At 38.3% G+C, this 24,747-nt stretch overlaps 1 pseudogene; it reads right to left on the bottom strand.

Moving 5' to 3' along the window:
• The window catches only part of Gm18728 (predicted gene, 18728), a 429,487-nt pseudogene that overhangs the window by 102,162 nt on the left and 302,578 nt on the right, over positions 1–24,747 (bottom strand).

Genomic DNA, 24,747 nt, shown 5'->3' with positions numbered 1-24,747 from the left:
AAAGTGGGTGGCAAGAGGAAAGGCATGAGGGAATGGGTGTTGTTCTTGGGAAAACCCAAGCTGGCAGCATTGTTGAATGAGACTGAGGAGTCATGGCAAAGTTGAGGCTAAGTGAGAAGGCCATTGGTAGCAGCTGATCTTGGAGCATATCATGGGCTTGGACATGAAACAAGGAGCAAATGTAATTTTATAAAATTACATGCAAGAGATGACATCCAATGTGTAGGTGAGCATCCACTAGTGATGTAACATTCTTGGATGGATCACACACAGTGTTACAAGTCTAGGAGTGGGGGAATTGGTTGTTCAGTGAGCAGAGTGGAATCGTGTGACTTCCGTGCATGGGAATTTAAACAAAGAAGCAAGGGGCAAGCTCAGCTCACAGGCTTTGAGTTCTCCTGTCATGAAAATAGATATGATGCTTGTTGTGAGGCAGACTGCCAGATAGTAAAAGCTGCATGCTTGCTACAAGCAGTTAATCACAGGATTGAATTATAAGTTTGGTTTAATTGTTCTTAAATATAGAAGAGAATACAGATTTTATAGAAGCCTCATGGGGAATTCTTCCTGCAGTTCCGGAATTACTACAGGGAGTTTAGGTCTAGAGGCTATGGTAGCCAATGTTGTGCAAGGACAGGCTGAGCTAGGAATAGGCAGAGAGGAAAGGTTTGTGTCTCCAACAAAAGATATGGAGAGATTTTATAAATAAATAAATAAATAAATAAATAAATAAATAAATAAATAAATGATTTAGGAACATCTTGAGGTCTTAAAGAACAACTCATGGGCTCTATGGGAATTTTGGGTTTTATTTCCTGGCGTGACAGAAGAAACCTGAGAATAAGTTTATACAGTAAGCAAAACATTTTCAAGGATATTAGGAAGATTATAAGAAAAGAGAAATGCTTTAGGGAAGTTTTGAAATATTGCAGAATAGCTCAAGTTCTTTGAACATGGGATCCACGGTAATATTGTGTTAAATATACTGCCATTACAGATTAGAAAAAGCCTAATAATAGGCTCATATACTATTTGTTTAGCTTATTTCATTTTATTTGAATTGTTTTAATTATCAATATTTGTGTGGTTTTGAGTTTTCTAGTTATATTTTTTCTCTGGGAGAGAAGTCAAGCTAAAGGTTTTTTTTTTTTTTTTTTTTTTTTTTTTTCTGGTTATTGGCTAGATATTCTATTTTGGAAGAAATCGAGGAAACATTGTATGTCCACAGTAAAAGAGAATAAGAGCTGGACCCCTTCCAGAAGTATATGGATCAGATATGACAGAGAAAGACCCCCGAGAAGGACTAGAGAAATTCAAGAAAGTCAATCAGGTCAGGTAAAAATTCTTTGATACATTCTTTACACGACATAAATGAAAGCTTATTATTGGTTATTAAAATTTGCTCATAAAAATGAAGCTGTCACTTCCAGTCATATTTTCATCCAGGAGCTATGGCTGTTCCATAGCCCTCTGTACACAGGTTGCTCCAGGATAGAGCTGGTCTCCCAGGAGTGATCTCACTCCTGGGTTCAGAGATGAGATTGCCATTTTCTCTCCCATAACTGTCCAAAGAAGGACCTGCCAGGAACACACATGGTACAGGAACAGTGGAATGGCTGGGACAGGGATCCTTCCAATCATCATCTGCACCTGAGAGCTGGGGCTATTCCACAGCCCTTGGTACACAGGTCCCACAAGAAGAGAGCTGTTCTCCTAGAAGTGCTAACACAGGCTTACAGGCCCACAGGAGGGACAAGCTCCAGCCAAAGACAGCAAGACCATCCACAACCAGAGGTAACCAGATGGCAGAAGTCGAGTGCAAGAACATAAGCCACAGAAACAAAAGCTACTTGGTATCATCAAAACCCAGTTCTCCCACCACAGCAAGTCTTGCATAGCCCAACACACTGGAAAAGCAAAATTTGGATTTAAAATCCCATCATATGATGATGATAGAAGACTTTAAGAAGAGCATAAATAACTCCCTTAAAGAAATACAGGAGAACACAGATAAACAGGTAGAAACACTTAAGGAGGAAGCACAAAAATCCCTTAAAGAATTATAGGAAAGCACAACCAAACAGGTGAAGGAATTGAACTAACCATTCAGAATCTAAAAATGGAAATAGAAGCAACAAAGAAGTCACAAAGGAAGAAAACTCTGGGGCTAGAAGCTAGGAAAGATATTAGTAGTCATAGAATATAAGAGATAGAAGAGAGAATAAAAGGTGCAGAAGATACCACAGAAAACACTGACACAATGGTCAAAGAAAATGATGTAAAATGGAATAAAGGGAGCAGTGGTTTTGGGGCAAGGCCCCACTAAACAACACATTGGTGAGGTTTTGCCTTTACTGTCTATTATGTGTGGGTAACTCTCTGTCAAGCTCTACCTGTCTTGGAACACATACCAATGATACCCCTTTGAGAGGGCCATAACAATCAATCTTAGAGGGTCAATACCTGAAGTCCTTCCCCATGCAAATAGCGCATTCTGAACATTTCAGACTGACGTAATTGGAAGGATACACCTCTGGTTTCCACTCTACCCCCAAAATGTTTATAAGGTCCCTATTAACATGGAATGAAGTGCATGAGTTATTTTACCAAAAATCATCTGAGGATGGCTATTTTGTTGAACTGTAACACTCTGGGGAGTGAAGCATTCATCTCTGAACCTCGGATCTGTCCAGCAGGCCCAGCTGTCATCCCTGCTTTGCAGCTACCACATGCCTGCAGTCACTTGTTGTCTTTTGCTTAGTGGCTCCAGTTATGTATTTTGGCCTTCACAGCTTGCAGCCACCGCTGCTCCTAGCGTAGTACGTGTTACAATAGTGGAAGACATCCTGGATAACTGCCCTGCATTGGATTCCCTTTAGAGAGCAGTAACTCTTTGGTCAATCCAACCAGACCCAAACCCGGTAGAATCTTCTGTTCTGACTAGTTCAGAGATCCACATATTGAGGCATTCTCCCCTAAGTGGCTTACCAGAGATACGTAGGAGGCAGAGACACAGCCTGACATCCTGGGACTAACAAAAGAAGCTGAAGCAAGGCCTATGACAGGGGAGTTCCAGAGGATGGCCCAGAGTGGCCATCATGTGAAGCTGTGCAGGTTAATTCTGGATTGCCTTGGAGATCACAAGATTTTTAAGATGCCAGAGACATGGGATACCTGCCACAAAAAGCTGTTGACTCAGTGTGGAACCAGTCCAAGTGAAAGAAGTGTGTTACAATCAACAAAGTTGAAAGAAACTGGAAATCTGAACTGCACTTTGCTATCCTGTTTAGAGATGTAGAATTTTGAGGTTCCCCAGCTGGTTTTCAGTCTTGTTTTGGGTCACTATATTTTCACTATGCATGTTTTTCTCCCTCCTGGTATAGTAATGTATATCTTTTGCCAAATATGTGGGAAGTATGTGATCTGGTTTTCATTTTGCTTTTACAATTAAGAGATTACATTAGTTTGAGAAGAGAAATTGAGTATTGGTCTTTAAACAGCACTGATGCTGTGCTAGACTATTGGGATCTTTGAAATTGCACTAACTATATTTTGCACTATAGTACAGCTACAAGCCTATGGACAATAGGAAATGGAATGTGGTTGGTGAATAAGAATGTCCCCTACAGGCCTGTAGGCAGTAGTATACTTAAGATGTGTGCCCTAGTTGAAAAAATTGTTTCAATGTGGGTAGACTCTGATGTTTCAGAAGCTCAGCATCTCTCTCTTATGGTTGCCTGTATTTACAGACAGAAAACTATTGGCTTCTCTAGTACTATGTCTGTCTGTATACGGTGAATCTCCCCATCATGAAAATAATGAAGCTATGAACTCTAAATTAGCCTCAGTAAAATGGTTTCCTTTATAAGAATTGTTGTTGTCATGGTGTCCCTTCACAGCAATAAAATCCTAACTAAGACAGGCTTTTACAATCTTTCTGGCTCTTCTTCTATATAGTTCCCTGGGGCTTAAGGAGACATCCGATTCAGAACTGATCATTTCAAGGTCTTACTCTTTGTACATTGCCCAGTTGTGGATCTTTATATTAGTTCTTGTCTACTGCAGAAGAAAGCTTCTCTGATAATGACAGAGTGAGGCACTGAACAGTTGATGTAGCAAAAAAAAAATGTCCTTAGAAGTTATTATATTTGCTACATGCCCTTAGCAGAACAGTAGTATTTGGTTATCCTCTAGGCACATGGTCTATATAACCTCAAGTTTTTGGATACCCAGTCAGTGGCTGGAGTGGGTTCCACATCATGGAGTGAGCCTTAAATCTGATAGATAATAGTTGGTTACTTCTACAACAATTAAGTGACTATTATATGAGTGTATCATACAGACAGGTCACAGTTCTAGATAAAGAATTTGTAACAGGATTGGTGTTACCTTTTTTTTATTTGGAAACATGCAGAATAACTGAGTATCATGAACACTAATCATTACGGGAAAAGGCTTTAGGCAAGCACTGGCTCAGTTTCTCCATATTCATTGAGATATATGGGTGTTATCTTCTACAAAAAGGCCTTAATACCAGATATATAGAGCAAACAATAGCATTGGCAATATCCTGAATTGCTTATGGGTTTCCAGAGAAAACACTTACCAAAAACTCAGTTAGATGTAAATGTAACTTGTTCCTGGTACTAGAATTTCAATTGCTAGTAAGAGGTATCTAGTTGGAATATTGTTCCCTTAGTTATTTAGTGATTTCATTTCCATTTGGAGTATTGTTTCCCTAGTTATTTAGTGATTTCATTTAAGTTTCATAATTGTGTATATTTTAAGAAGCTTCTTCTCTAGGAAACTTCCATATGATTCCTCAAATGGCCCTTACTGTTAGCAGTGCCTCCACCTATTCCCTCCCCATCCCTGCTCTAAAGTTGTGATGGCTAATTATGATTGTCAATTTGATTAGGTTAGGAAATGCCAACTGCACTTCTGTGTGTGACTGAGAAAATTTCAAGACAGAGCTAACTGACCCAGTAAAGATTCATTGTGAATGTGGTTGACACAATTACAGAAACTGGAATCTTGGACTAAATGAAAGAAACAGAGGAAAGACATAGAAGAAACTAAAGGAATGCTGGCATTCTTCTCCTTCTGCTTATAAGTATGTTAATGGAGGAGTGTTCCTCTTTCTCCACATCCTCGCCAGCATCTGCTGTCACCTGAATTTTTGATCTTAGCCATTCTGACTGGTGTGAGGTGGAATCTCAGGGTTGTTTTGATTTGCATTTCCCTGATGATTAAGGATATTGAACATTTTTTCAGGTGCTTCTCTGCCATTCGGTATTCCTCAGGTGAGAATTCTTTGTTCAGTTCTGAGCCCCATTTTTTAAGGGGGTTATTTGATTTTCTGAGGTCCACCTTCTTGAGTTCTTTATATATGTTGGATATTAGTCCCCTATCTGATTTAGGATAGGTAAAGATCCTTTCCCAGTCTGTTGGTGGTCTTTTTGTCTTATAGACAGTGTCTTTTGCCTTGCAGAAACTTTGGAGTTTCATTAGGTCCCATTTGTCAATTCTCGATCTTACAGCACAAGCCATTGCTGTTCTGTTCAGGAATTTTTCCCCTGTGCCCATATCTTCAAGGCTTTTCCCCACTTTCTCCTCTATAAGTTTCAGTGTCTCTGGTTTTATGTGAAGTTCCTTGATCCACTTAGATTTGACCTTAGTACAAGGAGATAAGTATGGATCGATTCGCATTCTTCTACATGATAACAACCAGTTGTGCCAGCACCAATTGTTGAAAATGCTGTCTTTCTTCCACTGGATGGTTTTGGCTCCCTTGTCGAAGATCAAGTGACCATAGGTGTGTGGGTTCATTTCTGGGTCTTCAATTCTATTCCATTGGTCCACTTGTCTGTCTCTATACCAGTACCATGCAGTTTTTATCACAATTGCTCTGTAGTAAAGCTTTAGGTCAGGCATGGTGATTCCACCAGAGGTTCTTTTATCCTTGAGAAGAGTTTTTGCTATCCTCGGTTTTTTGTTATTCCAGATGAATTTGCAAATTGCTCCTTCTAATTCGTTGAAGAATTGAGTTGGAATTTTAATGGGGATTGCATTGAATCTGTAGATTGCTTTTGGCAAGATAGCCATTTTTACAATGTTGGTCCTGCCAATCCATGAGCATGGGAGATCTTTCCATCTTCTGAGATCTTCTTTAATTTCTTTCTTCAGGGACTTGAAGTTTTTATCATACAGATCTTTCACTTCCTTCGTTAGAGTCACGCCGAGATATTTTATATTATTTGTGGCTATTGAGAAGGGTGTTGTTTCCCTAATTTCTTTCTCAGCCTGTTTATTCTTTGTGTAGAGAAAGGCCATTGACTTGTTTGAGTTAATTTTATATCCAGCTACTTCACCGAAGCTGTTTATCAGGTTTAGGAGTTCTCTGTTGGAATTTTTAGGGTCACTTATATATACTATCATATCATCTGCAAAAAGTGATATTTTGACTTCCTCTTTTCCAATTTGTATCCCCTTGATCTCCTTTTGTTGTCGGATTGCTCTGGCTAATACTTCAAGTACTATGTTGAAAAGAACACTCCTCCATTGTTGGTGGGATTGCAGGCTTGTACAACCACTCTGGAAATCAGTCTGGCGGTTCCTCAGAAAATTGGACATAGTACTACCAGAGGATCCAGCAATACCTCTCCTGGGCATATATCCAGAAGAAGCCCCAACTGGTAAGAAGAACACATGCTCCACTATGTTCATAGCAGCCTTATTTATAATAGCCAGAAACTGGAAAGAACCCAGATGCCCCTCAACAGAGGAATGGATACAGAAAATGTGGTACATCTACACAATGGAGTACTACTCAGCTATTAAAAAGAATGAATTTATGAAATTCCTAGCCAAATGGATGGACCTGGAGAGCATCATCCTGAGTGAGGTAACACAATCGCAAAGGAACTCACACAATATGTACTCACTGATAAGTGGATACTAGCCCAAAACCTAGGATACCCACGATATAAGATACAATTTCCTAAACACATGAAACTCAAGAAAAATGAAGACTGAAGTGTGGACACTATGCCCCTCCTTAGAAGTGGGAACAAAACACCCATGGAAGGAGTTACAGAAACAAAGTTTGGAGCTGAGATGAAAGGATGGACCATGTAGAGACTGCCATATCCAGGGATCCACCCCATAATCAGCATCCAAACGCTGACACCATTGCATATACTAGCAAGATTTTATCGAAAGGACCCAGATGTAGCTGTCTCTTGTGAGACTATGCCGGGGCCTAGCAAACACAGAAGTGGATGCTCACAGTCAGCTAATGGATGGATCACAGGGCTCCCAATGGAGGAGCTAGAGAAAGTACCCAAGGAGCTAAAGGGATCTTCAACCCTATAGGTGGAACAACATTATGAACTAACCAGTACCCCTGAGCTCTTGACTCTAGCTGCATATGTATCAAAAGATGGCCTAGTCGGCCATCACTGGAAAGAGAGGCCCATTGGACACGCAGACTTTGTGTGCCCCGGTACAGGGGAACGCCAGGGCCAAAGGGGGGGAGTGGGTGGGTAGGGGAGTGGGGGTGGGTGGGTAAGGGGGACTTTTGGTATAGCATTGGAAATGTAAATGAGCTAAATACCTAATAAAAAATGGGAAAAAAAAATAAGTATGTTAATATGCAAGTAGTCTTATAAGCTATTCCTACTGCTGTATTTTCGGCTTTTTTTTATCTCAAACCAGGAACCTTCTTTCATTCAATTATTTATGGTAATTGTGTTCATCTTCAGAGAGTTCATCTGTGGAGACAATAGTAACTAACACCAGAAGAAAATATTTTCTTGCTTTTATTATTAGTAGTGATGATTAATTGTTGTATAGTGCTTGGGATTGAACTCAGGGGCATACATAAGTTTGAAAAATGTATTACTAGTAAGCTGTACTTTTTTCTATAATTTTTATATTAATATTGATCTATGATAGAAGCAGAACCATATTTTTGATTAATCAATATTTCTATATGTAAAATGTTTTCTGAGGAGGTAAGGGAGTGAAAGAGGCAAACACGTTACTTACATAAATAAATACTTTGTGGTATTGGCTAAAATGTATCAAAATAAGTTTTTTTTTCTGGACTCTGTTTTTATGAATACTTTTCATTCCTTACTGTAGCAAGAAAGTAATAAGCTCTGGCATGCAATTTCACTGAGATTCTTTGGTTAGAATAAAGACATGGGATACATGGTAGGAAAAACACTTGGGGAACAAGAACTATAACCTTTAACGGTGAAAAGGATAAACTTGAGCCCATAAAATTTAAGTACCTTGTTGAGGGTGAGTCAGTGACAGAGCCTTCCTATCAAGAAGTCTCTATTTTGTGATGTGGTTGTCTGTCTGTGAATATCCTAACAGCATGATTGAACGAGTGCACTTACTCAGTCACTGCTCTCTTCTACATCACATATATGAAATCAATGATGCTTATTGGTGAGGAAGAAATGTTTTATTTATTCAACAACTACTCATCAAGACTCTTTCATATCCAAGTAAAGTTCTAGGCAGTTGTGGATAAAAAAAAAAAATCATGAGATAAATCAAATATCCTTTATTTGGATCTCATCTTCTATTAATCAGGGTAGAAAGCACACAATTAAAAAATGGGAAGGAAATGTCTGTAATGGTGTCTATATAAACCGTAAACTAAGGATAAAGCAGTAAAGTGTAAGAATAGGCATTGCAGTTATATACAAATTTCAAATGAGTGCTAAATAACAAAAGAGATCAAAGCACAGAAATAGAAATGGAACATGTAAGAAGAGTGAACTTATTTCAATGGTATATGGAATAGACCAATTTTAGCATGAGACAAAAGTGGGGCAATGTGGATTGTTTGTGAGAAAATGGGCCAAAAGAGTCTCCATCATTCACAACTCTGCAGGTCATATAGAAAGACTCAAGGTTCCATTTTCAAGGTGAAGGGAAAGATCCGGAGCACATTTTCATAATATTATTTTGAAAGCAATATTTTGTATGCAAGGCTGGAGGCGGGATGTAGATGGTACTAGAAAGAAAGTTAAGTGTACTGCACCAGTCCAATATGAGGAGATGGGAAGATTGGAAGAATGGACTTATCAGTGGAAGTAAAAATCTTTAAACCTGAGCATGTGTCCATATACTCAATGGGGAATAGAAATGAAGAAGTTCTAGGTTTTGAATTGACATTTAGGAAATGAGAGTACTATTTACTCACATGAGATACAAAGCTCCATGAGTGAATTTGGATAGCTAAAGAACATCATAAGGGGATGTATGCTTACTAGAAAATGGCCCCTAATACTTCTGGAAATACACAGTAATAATATTTATAAGTCAATTTCAGTTCAGATGGTTTATATGCCATTGAGCTAAGAAGAGATAAATTCTAAACCAAAATTCTCTCAGAGAATTTTTGGGGTCATATTATGATCTGCTCGCTGCTGACTGCTTTCCTATTCCTTGAGTAATATGAAGAAGGTACTGGATGAAGTAAAAAGAGCATCTTGGTTATCCACAACCTCAAGGCACAGCATGTGTCCCATTGACTACTACACAGAGGCAGATATCACAATAGACCTGAATATCAGACTCAGTTAATAGGGTGTTTGTTGACAAGCACAAAACCCTGGGCTCACTTACCAGTACCAACTAAACCAGCTGCATGTGCAGGCCTGGAATGCCAGCATGTGGGAGGGAAAGTAGGATGCCATCCTCAGCTATTTGACACTTTCTAGCTAGGCTAGAATATATGAGACCATATCAGCAAATAACAACAAACCCCAGAAACCACATTTTATAAGCTTATAAATAGATTACACAATAACTAAGATCAGGTTATGTGATTCTAAATTTTATGCCCAGTTCTGTGTCAGAGACCATCCTGTGAGAAAGTGAGCCCTTCACAATCTCCCTAACAGGCCAAATGGCCTTGTACTAAGAGCTGGTTATCACCACCCCCTTCCTCCCTATTCCTTTCTTGGCACCTGAGGCTGTAAAGGTGAATTATAGTACCCTCTTCTCTATCTCTTCCTGAGTTCCCATGCCATCCAAGGACATGAGTTACGCCTGAGCCTAGCCTGACCCCCAAGGCTGTCAAGGAGGATCGATGTTCCAGAGATAAGATCCAGAGTGCCCACTGCCTGGCGCCTGACTTCGGCCACCATGTCAGCAGATGCCTACTTCTTTGTTCTTTGTATAATTCTCCCTCGACCCCTCCCATATTCCCTGCCATGTATGCTTTAAAAAGAAAGCACCTCAGCTTAATAAACGAGACCTTGATAGGTTAATATCTACTTGGTCCTCCGACTCTCTTTCTTTTACTCCCATGTCCTTCCAGGTTCGTGGTCCCCCTTGCACCCACAAATAACTGAATCCCGCGGGACGGGATAGTTTTGGTTAATATCCTGAGATTATACGCCCCAGTACAGAGGAATGCCAGGGCCAGGAATTGGGAGTAGGTGGGTTGGGGAGCAAAGGTGCGGGTATAAGGGACTTTCAGGATAGCATTTGAAATGTAAATGAAGAAAATATCTAATAAAAAATTCCAAAAAAAGATTTAAAAATTGGATTTTTTCACCTGTGGGCACATTTTTGTTATAGTAAGCAAACATATTCTATCATAACATAATAAGAAAAATTCAGGCTATATCTTGTAGATGTCTGAGTTTTCATACTTGTGCAATACATTGTTCATTTAAATAATTAGTGAGCAAAGCAGCAACTTAACTATGGCTAGATAGATGTCTATTTAACTTACATACGGTATTCATTTCCCATTAGCTATGAATCCATATCTATGGCTTAGAATAAGGTCATATCTTTTTTATGAATCCTCTAATTTCTGTCCTGACTTTCTGCCTCAAGCAAATCACCAAGAGTTAATTATCAGAGGAATAATAGGTGAAATGGTTTTCATACACAGTGAAATACACTGGGTAGACTCATGGCCAGTCTTTATGATTATTTTTTAAAATGTGTATGTGTGTGAGAGAGAGGAGGGGAGAGTGGGAGAGCAAGAGGTTGAGGAAGAGAGAGAGAGAGGTAGAGGGAGAGGCAAAGGGAGAGGCAAAGGGAGAGACATACTGTATTGAACTTGTGGGAGTCATTTCTTGACTTTCCTCGTAGGAAACCCTGAAATCCAAATTAGGATGTCATACTTGTCAGATTATTTCTTTACTTGCCAAGCCATCTTGCTGGCACAGATCTTAATGTAAAAAGACTAATGACAAAATCCTATAAACTTCCACTATTTTAGTATCTTAAAAAGACATAAGGAGAAACAGACAGAGTTATAATTGGCTCATCAATGACTGCAAAGATTCCAAAGGCTTGAACTGGAGTAAGAGAGAACTGGAGTTTCGGTCCTTTATTTGTTGAAGTTTCTGAAGTTAGTCCACTAAATTAAAAAAGAATGAGAGTAATACACGGTATATATAAAATCTTTCTTCCACGTTCCTAATTAAAATAGAGCAACATATTTTTCTTCTCTTACCTGTGGGCCAATAAGTTGATGGTCTTCCAGGAATCAGAAAGAGGCATAGAGAATGCTGCAAATTTTAAAATCTAAATAATAAATATGAAACATTTCCATTTGGCTGACTCTACTCTTCAAGACACCTGTCCATGAATCTCACCAACTTTATAAGTGAAACAGCCATGGGTGAAACATGTATTTATCTGAGATATGAAACACAAGGCTGGCTGAGGCCAGATCCAACACTCAGCAGCAACTTTCCATATGTGAATGACAGACCCATCAGATTGCCCTGTCTAGATGTCCCAGAGCTCAGGAGAAGAGGAATGCACTTTGTTACTTTTATAGCAGAATGGATGGTAAAAGGTTACATACAAGTTGGTATTAGAAGCAAGTGAATCTGTTCTTTGTATAACTGAGATTTCTTTATGCAAATTTCTTTCTCTTCTGAAGCCTTTTTTCTTTCTCTGTTTTGCTTGAATGATAAATTGCATGCAAAGTTTCAAAGAAGACAGAATTGTAATTGGTCTCCTGAACTTAGAAACTATAAAAATAGGCCAGCCACCTCACAACTTATTATTTTATCGATGATGATCATGATGGTGGTGGTGATGGTAGTGGTGGTGGGAATAAAGGTGGTGGTGGTGGTGGTGCTGCTGCTGATAAAATTTTATATGGTCACTAATAGTCCTCAGTAAAATAATATGTTTGAAAACCCAGATAAGGATCGAATACACAGTGTCTGACTCGCAATAGTGCTGAGGGGTATAGTTTGTAGAAAGGATTGAGTGTTATATGGATTCTTATTGGACAGAAAATATAAATATCTTTTATTTTTAGTAAGATTGGATGGCATGTAGCTCAAGTTGACTTCAAGCTCATTACATAACAAAAGATGACCTTGAATTCTAGATCTGTCTATATCCAGCACCCAAGTTTCGTGGTTACTGCCATGTTTTACAGTGCCTGGTATATAATTAATATTTTAGTTAAAAAAGTAGTACAATGATTTTACTACAATTATCATGACAGTAATTTTAATTTGGAAATGAAATTGAAGAGTTTCATTACAAAATGTTTGTGTCATATCTTTCTGTTCATATTTACTAGTAATATTCCGTTTTGTCCTGTTTTCAACTTTTAATATCCCTACATAGTCTTCCTTTGGCTTTTATACACATACCATAAATATGCATATATACATTCATATGTTTGTTATGGTTATGTACAAACATAATCTTGGTGCTTCATATAGGAGCATACATGCACTATATGATTTTCTGAAATATGCCTTACTTCAACAAACTTAATGATCTCCAATTCTATTTGTCTTCCTGTAAATGACATAATTTGGTTTTCTATGTCTGAATAAAATACTTTATGTGTGTTTCATTTTTTGATCCATTCATCTGTTGATAGGCACCTTAGGTGCTTCTGTATCTTGGCTGTACTAAATATTATGACAGAGAACATGAATATGTGAATATCTCCATTAGGCTGCATTAAATCTTTTAGGAATATGCTCATAATATAAACCTGGATGTATTTATTAAATTCTATTTATATTTTGCTAGGCATCTCCATATGAGTTTCCATAGTTAGCACAAGCCATGTAGGAAAGACTATGGTAAGCAAGATAGTTTTCTGGAAATGGCCCACTGGTTTGCATGACTGCCATGTGTGTGCTCCGTAATGCAAGGACCACAGACACTTCACCCCAAGCCTACCTTTTGTTGCTGATATGCCTTTCCTGTCATTATTACACAGCCTAATGATTCCTGGGCAAGTTTCCTTCAGATCAATATGAAATTTTACTTTCATATAACAATGTCTTTTAAATGAATTAATGACATTATAGGATTCCTAATATGATTCAAATAAGTTTAGGAAAAATGTTTAAAGAAATGGTTTTAGTTATTTGTCCAGAAAGATATAATAAAAGTAGAATCAAGAATAGAATGCAAGTAAAGTCTGCATACTACGAAGTACAATAAGCTTTTATAAACCACACTAAGAAGAAAAATAGACATGGGGCAGAATTTTGATCAAGGAAACACAGTTATTCTAAGTCAGATCCAAGGATGAGGCCTCAGGTGTGCACTATGATAAAGCAAGGCCATGTGCAACTGTCACTGTGAACTTATAATGAGCTTACAGAATGAAAGACATTTTTGAACTTCCTACTGACATCCTACTTTAATTCCCTTTTATGTTGTATTTTATCTGCAAGGAAATGTTATAAGGAACTTTGTCTAAGAAGGTATAAAAAGCTGATAGAAAAAAAATAAAATGTGGCTGTTGGGACTCTGCTCTTGCCACCAAATTTATATATATGTGTGTGTGTGTGTGTGTGTGTGTGTGTGTGTGTGTGTGTATACCTACATACATATGTAGGTATATGTGTATGTATATAAGTATGAATGTGTATTTTGAAATCATAGAGGGGGTAGTTGAGCCTGAGCAAGAGAGAGAAAGAAAGGAAGAGAGAGAGAGAGACAGAGACAGAGACAGACAGAGAGAAGATCACTTCCTATCCTTTTCTTTCTTGTCAGCCTCTTGAGAGTTAAAAGGCGTTCAGACTTTCTTACCAGACACTCTTACCAGCCCCAGATAACTCAGTTTTGTTCCCATCAGTACTATCAGTACTGATTCTGGAAATTACCTGCCTCTTTGGAAAGATGGGGGGGGGGTGAGCTACCATCAGCACAGAATAGCAAATGCCATACCTTATTGCCTTCTTCAGTCTTCAGTATACCTGTATATTGATCTGGCTATCAACACATAGTGTCTGCACCAATTTATATTTCCATTATTAGTATATAAGCATCACTGCTTCTTGCCAGTACCTGTCATTTTCTTTATAAAAGCTGCTAAAATTCTAATTGAATTTTCAGGTAGCCCCAGAGCTCTTGACTCTAGCTGCATATGTGTCAAAAGATGGCCTAGTCGGCCATCACTGGAAAGAGAGGCCCATTGGACACGCAGACTTTATATGCCCCAGTATGGGGGGAACGCCAGGGCCAAAAAAAAAAATTGGGAATGGGTGGGTAGAGAAGTTGGGAGGGGTATGGGGGACTTTTGTGATAGCATTGGAAATATAATTGAGGAAAATACGTAATAAAAAATATTTAAAAAATAATGTGGAACACATTTTCAAACACCTACTGGTCATTAATTCTTCTTTTGAGCATGTATCATTTTATTTCCCTGTTTTATGAATCAAGAGTATCATGGTATAATAAAAGAACAGGGACTTCAGAATCATTTATACCCTTGCATATTGTTAATGTGTAAGGGTAACTGTGGTAGGAGTGGTTGTTGACTAACAAAAATAAAATGACGTAGAGAAGACCTAAGCAACTTTAGCCCAGTATAATTGGTGGAGAAAATCATGTGTTCTGCAAAATGGTGCAAGTGACTCCTGGTGACTTTTAAGCCTACCAGTGATTACCTAGTTAGAAAATGTAGGCACAGAGGAATGGACATTTTGTGTCTGCCTTCAGTAAGGTCAAATTACTTTCTATTTACTCATGCACAATATATGGCATAAGGAGTTCACATGCTTATACAATCATAGGTGCTTTGTTTAGTCTCAGTGACATACTCTTACAGCAACCTTTGGATAGGGAAAGAATTATTTCATTGATAAAGGGTTCTCATTACTTTTGGATACTTAGAAAAACATCCAGACTCCCTAGTCCTTGAATGATGTCCCAACATCATCCCAGAACTCATTTTTCTACCACCTCCATATTCTCTCCCTTTCTCTCCTTTCCAGGTACTTTTGTCTTTATACTATCCACACACTCAATCCTTCTGCCCCAACTAGACATGGACATAAATCATTTATTCCAAGTAGTTCCCTGCTGCGAAGGTCCTATCATAACAGTCCTCCACTGAATGCAACTCTGATATATGCTGACTTTCCAGTCTCTTAATCCTTTGGAATCTTCTCTCAATTTTAACATGCACTGGCCTTGAGGGATATGTGTTGTGGTAAATCTCCATCCCAAATGTGCCCCAGCAATGAAAACACAACACAGTTAATATGATTATATGCTGTGTGCTTAGATTGGGCAAATCTACATCTTCCACATCTAGGAGACTCCTGAGAACTTGCAGTTTCTCAAGGCCATGTGCTTCCACTCTGGTTTTCTTCTTCTTCCTCCTCTGCATCCTCTCCCTCTTCCATTTTCTCTGTCTCTCTCCACTTCTGCTTCATCTTCCCTATTAAACTGCCCAATCATCAGCTCTTTTTATTTTACAAATTAAGGTGGGAAACAGGTTTACCAGAAATCACCTGAGTGCTGACTCATTCCTGAATGGAGTTATCATCAAATATAATTAGCCCCAGGGCTATCCACAACAGATCTAATTTTTTTTTTTTTTTTTTTTTTTTAGTATCTCTGTGTGGTTTCTGTCATCCTGACTACCATCATGTATAAGTATATTATTTTAATTTTATTATTCTTAATTTTCAGTGTTTACTTCTTAGGCCCCATAAAATTGCCTGACAATAAATATTCAGTAAGTACTTTCTGCATAAAAGTAAATAGAAATTCTGTTAATTGGTTTTGTTTGTTACCATTATTGTGGGCAAATAATTTTTTTTTAGGGAATCTTGACAACCCCTCTCTATGAAGCACATAGGTTTTCTCCATCACAGCTCTTCACTTAATTGATCATTAGTTTTATAAACATAGGAAGAAAAATCCACAAATATGGAGGCTTATATACACAAGTGAGCTTGTAGATCTACTTGAGTTTAGTAAGAATAAATTATCATTTTGTAGTGCATATGATGGAGCACATACTAATTTGTATAAAAGTAGTACCTAGTCAGCTCTGGGCATTCCTGAGGAATTGCTTTTTGTGACAGCTATCAGACAATGAAAGTGTTGACTGTTCCAGATCCTCATACACAATGACATAGTATTTTCATGCAATCTGTTATATCCTGTCTTCTACCTTAAGTCACTAGTTATGATGTTGTGTTTTAGAAAATAATAGACTTGTAGGGGTCCATGTGAGTGAGTGTATGTCTGTGGGTGGAATATCTGTGTGTAGATACTTGCATATTCATAAAAGTGTAAATGATGAAGGAAAAAGGGCAACTGAGGTCATAACTCTCAAACAAAAATCACATTTTGTGCCTTTAAAATACATTTGAGTATGGCCAGGTTAAGCAATTTTACTGCAAGTTAAAACACTTGCAAGACTGTAGGAATGAGTGGAGGGATTGAGTGAATTTCTAGTTCCTCAAAGGTAGGCAAATTTTCTGAGTATGGGAGGTACAATACTAGAGAATTCATGAAATCCTCACAGCCAGCTTATTTGTGTGATAACTTAGATTTGTAAATGTTTTCTCTTTAGAGAAAACAAAGTAAACTCCAGTTCAAACTGAGTTATGACTATGAGATTTCAAATTAATTGAGTCTGAATCTCTCATGGCTCTGAGTGTTTTAGTCAGAGTTTTGTCCTACTGGTAGGTCTCAGAAAAAAAAAAAAAAAAAAAAAAAAAAAGAAGCTGTCTGGAAAGGATTTTAGATCCACAATTCTGGAGATTATATTCTGTAATAATTTTCTTAAGTGCTATGTGTTTATGGTTGGATGGAGGAATGAAACTTGCTGGGACTGTCTTCAAGGAGCCAGTGAAATATTTGTTGCATAAACATGAGGATGAAGCTAGGTCCCAGAGTCAACATTAATAAAATAAGAGGGGAATCAGAAGTGATTCCACAAGGAAGAATTTCTCTCTGAATTTAACCTTAAAATTTCTACCACTCACTACCAGAACTATCCTAAAGCCTGTCTTAAAATGTGTGTCTCTGTGGACACTCAATGCTAAAACCACAATATACATTCCAGTCTGAACTTGTCCCTTGTGCCATGGACCATGTACATCTTTACTTGGGAGGAAAATTCATACTAAGCTTTCAAACTACAGTGCTAAACACAATAGTAAATCTAAACAGGGCCAGAGAACCTGGGGGCGCCATCTTGGTTCCTGGATCCCTCAGAGACTAGTCTGCACAGGTGAGAGTGTGGACTACAGCAGCTACACAGCTTCTGGGACAGGTGGAAGCAACACAGCTTCTGGGGCAGACCCTGTTTGGTCTCCAGACATCCTGGCACCTTCCCTGCCAGAGGAGAGGTGTTTGCCCAGCCCAGGAGGGCTTTGCTGGAGCACCTGGGGAAGCCATCTTTGGTCCTGGATCTCTCAGAGTCTAGTCTGCTCAGGTGAGAGTGGGGACTACAGAAGATACACATCTTCTGGTACATGCGGAATTTGCACAGCTTCTGGGATAGACCCTGTTTCGGGCCTTCATCTTCTCCCAGAAGGCAGGTCCAAATGCCAGATATCTGTGCACCTTCCCTGCAAGAGGAGAGCTTGCCTGCAGAGAGTGTTCTGACCACTGCAACTCATGAGAAATCTAGCCTTCCAGGTCTTTTGATAGAGGCTAACAGAATCACAGGAAGAACAAGGTACAACCAGAGACAACTACAGCAACTAACTCCAGAGATTACCAGAGGTGAAAGACAAATATAAGAATCTTATTAACAGAAACCAAGACCACTTACCATCATCAGAACCCAGCACTCCCACCTCAGTAAGTCCTGGATACCCCAACAAACCTGAAAAGCTAGATGCGGATTTAAAAGCATATCTCATGATGATGATAGAGGACATTAAGAAGGACTTCATAACTCACTTAAAGAAATACAGGAGAACACTGCTAAAGAGGTAGAAGTAGTTAAAGAAAAACAGGAAAACACAAACAGGTAGAAGTCCTTAAAGAAAAAAACAAAAACAAAAACAAAAACAAACAAACAAAAAAACACAACCAAGCAGGTTATGGAATTGAACAAAACCATACAAGACCTAAAAGGGAAGTAGACACAATAAAGAAAACCCAAAGTGAGACAACGCTGGAGATAGAAATCCTAGGAAAAAAATCTAGAACCACGGATGGGAGAATCAGCAGCAGAATACAAGAGATGGAAGAGAGAATCTCAGGTGCAGAAGATTCCATAGAGAACATCAGTACAACAATCAAAGAAAATGCAAAATGCAAAAAAATCCACGAAATCCAGGACACAATGAGAAGACCAAACCTACAGATAATAGGAGTAAATGAGAATGAAAAATTTCAAATTAAAGGGCCAGCAAATATCTTCAACAAAAGTATAGAAGGGAACCTCCCAAACCTAAAGAAAGTGATGTCCATGAACATACAAGAAGCCTACAGAACTCCAAATAGACTGGGCCAGAAAAGAAATTCCTCCCGACACGTAATAATCAGAACAACAAATGCACTACATTAAGACAAAATATTAAAAGCAGCAAGGGAAAAATGTCAAGCAACATATATATGCAGGCCTACTAGAATTATTCCAGACTTCTCACCTGAGACTATGAAAGCCAGAAGATCCTGGACAGATGTTATACAGACCCGAAGAGAACACAAATGCCAGCCCAGGCTACTGTACCCAGCCAAACTCTCAATTACCATAGATGGAGAAACCAAAATATTCCATGACAAAACCAAATTTACACAATATCTTTCCATGAATCCAGCCCTTCAAAGGATAATAGAAAAAAAAAAATACAAGGACTGAAACTATGCCCTAGAAAAAGCAAGAAAATAATGCTTCAACAAACCTAAAAGAAGACAGCCACAAGAACAGAATGCCAACTCTAACAACAAAAATAATGGGAGGTAACAATTCTTTTTCCTTAATGTCTCTTAATACTAATGGACTCAATTCCCCAATAAAAAGTCATAGACTAACAGACTGGCTACACAAACAGGACCGAACATTTTCCGGCTTACAGGAAACCCATCTCAGGGAAAAAGACACATACTACCTCCGATTGAAAGGTTGGAAAACAATTTTTCAAGCAAACGGTCTGAAGAAACAAGCTGGAGTAGCCATTTTAATATCAAATAAAATCAATTTCCAACTCAAAGTTATCAAAAAAGACAAGGAGGGGCATTTCATGCACATCAAATGTAAACTCTTCCAAGAGGAACTATCAATTCTGAATAGCTATGCTCTAAATGCAAGAGCAGTCACATTTATTAAAGAAACTTTAGTAAAGGTCAAAGCGCACATTGCAGCTCACACAATAATAATGGGAGACTTCAACACAACACTTTCATCAATGGACAGATCGTGGAAACAGAAACTAAACAGGGACATAGTGAAACTAACAGAAGTTATGAAACAAATGGATGTAACAGAAAACTACAGAACATTTTATCCTAAAACAAATGTATATACCTTCTTCACAGCACCTCATGGTACCTTCTCCAAAATTGACGATATAATTGGTTACAAAACAGGCCTCAAAAGATACAAAAATATTGCAATTGTACCATGCATCCTATCAGATCACCATGGAATAAGGCTGATCTCCAATAATAACATAAATAAAAGAAAGCCAACATTCACGTGGAAACTGAACAACTGAACAACTGAACAACACTCTCCTCAATGATACCTTGGTCAAGGAAGGAATAAAGAAATAAATTAAAGACTTTTTAGAGTTTAATGAAAATGAAGCCACAACATACCCAAACTTGTGGAACACAATGAAAGCATTTCTGAGAGGAAAACACATACCTCTAAGTGCCTCCAAAAAGAAACTAGAGAGAGCACACATTAGCAGCTTGACAAAACACCTAAAAGCTCTAGAAAAAAGGAAACAAATTCACCCGAGAGGAGTACATGGCAGGAAATATTCAAATTCAGGGTCTAAATCAACCAAGTGGAAACAAGAAGAACTATTCAAAGAATCAACCAAAGGAGGAGCTAGTTCTTTGAAAAAATCTACAAGATAGATAAACCCCTAGCCAGACTCACTAGAGGGCACAGGGACAGCATCCTAATTAACAAAATCAGAAATGAAAAGGGAGACATAAAAACAGATCCTGAAGAAATCCAAAACACCATCAGATCCTTCTATAAAAGGTTATACTCAACAAAACTGGAAAACCTGGATGAAATGGAGAAATTTCTTGACAGATACCAGGTACCAAAATTAAATCAGGATCAGGTGAATGTCCTAAACTGTCCTATATCCCCTAAAGAAATAGAAACAGTCATTAATAGTCTCAAAAAAAAAAAAAAAAAAAGCCCAGATGGGTTTAGTGCAGAGTTCTATCAGACCTTCAAAGTAGATCTAATTTCAGTACTTCACAAACTATTACACAAAATGGAAGCAGAAGGTAACCTACCCAATTCATTCTATAAAGACACAATTACTTTGATGCCTAATCCACAGAAAGACCCAAAAAAGATAGAGAACTACAGACCAATTTCCCTAATGAATATCGATACAAAAATACACAATAAAATTCCCACTAACAGAATACAAGAACACATCAAAATGATCATCCAACCTGACCAAGTAAGTTTCATTCCAGAGATGCATGGATAATTTAATATACAGAAATCCATAAATGTAATCCACTATATAAGCAAAATCAAAACAAAAACCACATGATCATCTCATTAGATGCTAAGAAAGCATTTGACAAAATCCAACACCCATTCATGATAAAAGTATTGGAAAGATCAGGAATTCAAGGCCTATACCTAAACATGATAAAAGCAATCTACAGCAAACCAGTAGCCAACATCAAAGTAAATGGTGAGAAGCTGGAAGCAATCCCACTAAAATCAGGGACTAGACAAGGCTGCCCACTTTCTCCCTACCTATTCAACATATTACATGAAGTTCTAGCAAGATCAAATTGACAACAAAAGGAGATCAAGGTGATACAAATTGGAAAGGAAGAAGTCAAAATATCAATTTTTGCAGATGATAAGATAGTATATATAAGTGACCTTAAAAATTCCACCAGAGAAATCCTAAACCTGATAAACAGCTTCAGTGAAGTAGCTGGATATAAAATTAACTCAAATGAGTCAATGGCCTTTCTCTACTGAAAGGATAAACAGCCTGAGAAAGAAATTAGGGACACAAAACCCTTCACAATAGTCACAAATAATATAAAATAACTTGTCGGAACACTAACTAAGGAAGTGAAAGATCTGTATGATAAGAACTTCACGTTTCTGAAGAAAGAAATCAAAGAATATCTCAGAAGATGGAAAGAACTCCCATGCTCATGGATTGGCAGGATCAATATAATAAAAATGGCTATCTTGCCAAAAACAATCTACAGATTCAATATAATCCCCATCAAAATGCCAACTTAATTCTTCATCGAATTAGAAAGGGCCATTTGCAAATTTGTTTGGAATACCAAAAAAAAGTAGGATAGCAAAAACTCTTCTCAATTAGAAAAGAACCTCTTGTGGAATCACCATTTCTGAGGAAAGCTGTATTACAGAGCAATTGTGACAAAAACTGCATGGTCCTGGTAATGCAACAGACAAGTAGACCAATGGAATAGAATTGAAGACCCAGAAATAAACTCATGCACCTATGGTCACTTGATCTACAAGGGAGTTAAAACCATCCAGTGGAAAAAAGACAGCATTTTCAACAAATGGTGCTTGCACAACTGGTGGTTATCATGTAGAAAAATGCGAATCAATCCATTCCTATCTTCTTGTACTAAGGTCAAATCTAACTGGATTACATAACTCCACATAAAACCAGAGACAGTGAAACTTATAGAGGAGAAAGTGGGGACAAGCCTCGAAGATATGGGCACAGGGGAAACTTTCCTGAATAGAACAGCAATGGCTTGTGCTGTAAGATCGAGAATCGACAAATGGTACCTCATAAAATTGCAAAGCTTCTGTAAGGCAAAAGACACTCTCAATAAGACAAAAAGGCCACCAACAGATTGAGAAAGGATCTTTACCAATCCAAATCACGTAGGGACTAATATCAGATAGATAGATAGATAGATAGATAGATAGATAGATAGATAGATAGATAGATAGATAGATAGATAGATAGAACTCAAGAAGGTGCAATCCAGAAGATCAAATAACCCCATTAAAAAATGTGTCTCAGAGCTAAACAAAGAATTCTCACCTGAGGAATCACGAATGACTGAAAAGCACCTGAAAAAATGTTCAGCATCAAAACAACCCTGAGTTTCAACCTCACACCAGTCAGAATGGCAAAGATAAAAAATTCAGCTAAGAGCAGATGCTGACAAGGATGTGGAGAAAGAGGAACACTCCCCAATTGTTGGTGGATTGAATCTTGTACAACCATTCTGGAAATCAGTCTGGTGGTTCCTCAGAAAATTGGACATAGTACTACTGGAGGATACCTCAATACCTCTCCTGGACATATATCGAGAAGATGTTCCAACTGGTAAGAAGGATACATGCTCTATTATGTTCATAGTAGCCTTATTTATAATAGCCAGAAGCTGGAAAGAACCCAGATGTCCCTCAACAGAGGAATGGATACAGAAAATGTGGTACATTTACACAATGGTATACTACTCAGGTATTAAAAAGAATGAATTTATGAAATTTCTAGGCAAATGGATGGACCTGGAGGGTATCTTCCTGAGTGAGGTAACCCAATCACAAAAGAACTCACATGATATGTACTCACTGATAAGTGAATATTAGCCCAGAAACTTAGAATGCCCAAGATACAATTTGCAAATCACATGAAACTTAAGAAGAATGAAGACAAAAGTGTAGATACTTTGCCCCTTCTTAGAATTGGGAAGAAAATTCCCATGGGAGGATTTACAGAGACAAAGTTTGGAGCTGGTACAAAAGGATGGGCCATCTAGAGACTGCCACACCCAGGGATCCATCCCATAATCAGCCTCCAAATGCTGACACCATTGCATAAGCCAGTAAGATTTTCCTGAATGACCCTTATATAGCTGTCTCTTGTGAGGATATTCCAGTACTTGGCAAAACACAGAGGTGGATGCTCACAATCAGGTATCGGATGGAACACGGGGCCCCCAATGAATGAGCTAGAGAAAGTACCCAAGGAGCTAAAGGGGTCTGCAACCCTATAGGTGGAACAATAATATGAACTAACCAGTATCCCCAGAATTTGTGTCTTTAGCTGCATATTTAGCAGAAGATGGTCTAGTTGGTCATCATTGGGAAGAGAGACCCCTTGGTCTTGCAAACTTTATATGCCTCAGTACAGGGGAATGCCAGGGCTAAGAAGTGGGAGTGGGTGGGTAGGAGAGTTGGGGGTAGGTATGGGGGACTTTTAGGATAGCATTTGAAATGTAAATGAAGATAATACCTAATTAAAATTTTGGAAATGATCAAAAAAAAAAAACTACACAGACAGTTGGACTGTTTAGAAAATCTAATGAAGCATTCTTGTTCTGTAGAAAATTTGAAAGGGTATCGCAGTGAGCTTTTTGGCTCCATTGCTCTGTGGTCACAACTGGTCACATGTTAGCATCAGCTCAGGAGCTATCTCTAATTAGTGAATGAAACACACACAGAGAGGGAGAGAGGGGGGTAGAGAGAAAGAGAGAAAGAGAGAGAGGGAGAGAGATTAATTTTAAACTGTGTTGGGTAATTCAAAGGCTGCACACTCCTAAACTTTCTCTTGCCACCCTAGGCCCAATCTGGGAACTGTCAAGTAGCTACTTATGCAAAATCTCACATGGCCTGTTGGCTTTATTGCCTGTTGATATCGTGTCCCCTTCTTCCCCCAGTCATGGCAATTCTCTCTCATCCTATCCTTGCAACTCTCAGTGTCCTCCCCTTGCCTCAGTCATTAGCCTCTGGCATGATCAAAAACCAATTGGAGAAATGGAGCTTTCATGTCTGGAGAAGCAGATTCAACACATTAATGCCAATCTCCAAGAGATGGGAACTTGGTGATAGCTAGGATGTTTAATGCCCATTTCTTCTGGAGAGATTTAGAAAACTGCTCTGTAGGATCATCATTCCAAGGTATTGTCTATCTTGTCTTCTTTCAAAGGGATTACTATGTAGAGTATTTTGACTTGAATGTGAGATTTTATCCTTAAGCCATATGTCTGAACATTCGACTTCCTGGCTAGGATGCTAATAGACGTAGAAAATTCAGAGGTGGAACCTCCTGGTATGAATGGGTTGCTGAGACTCAGGTATAAAAAAACAAAAACAAAAACAAAAACAAAGAAAACAAAACAAAACAACGTAGGCTCACACTAATTCTAACCTTAGTGTTTTCTAACTTTTATGTGCCGCTTCCATTTGAGCACCGACACACTCCTTACACATAAACTAATTATCTTCTTACCTCCCTGCGTTGATTGATGGTATCACCTGCACCAAGAAGCAAAATAAAC

The sequence above is a fragment of the Mus musculus genome, chromosome 1, assembly GCF_000001635.26.
Source record: "Mus musculus strain C57BL/6J chromosome 1, GRCm38.p6 C57BL/6J".
Lineage (NCBI taxonomy): Eukaryota > Metazoa > Chordata > Mammalia > Rodentia > Muridae > Mus > Mus musculus.
The sequence above is the reverse complement of the archived record's forward strand: the minus strand, read 5'-3'. Positions and strand labels throughout refer to the sequence as shown.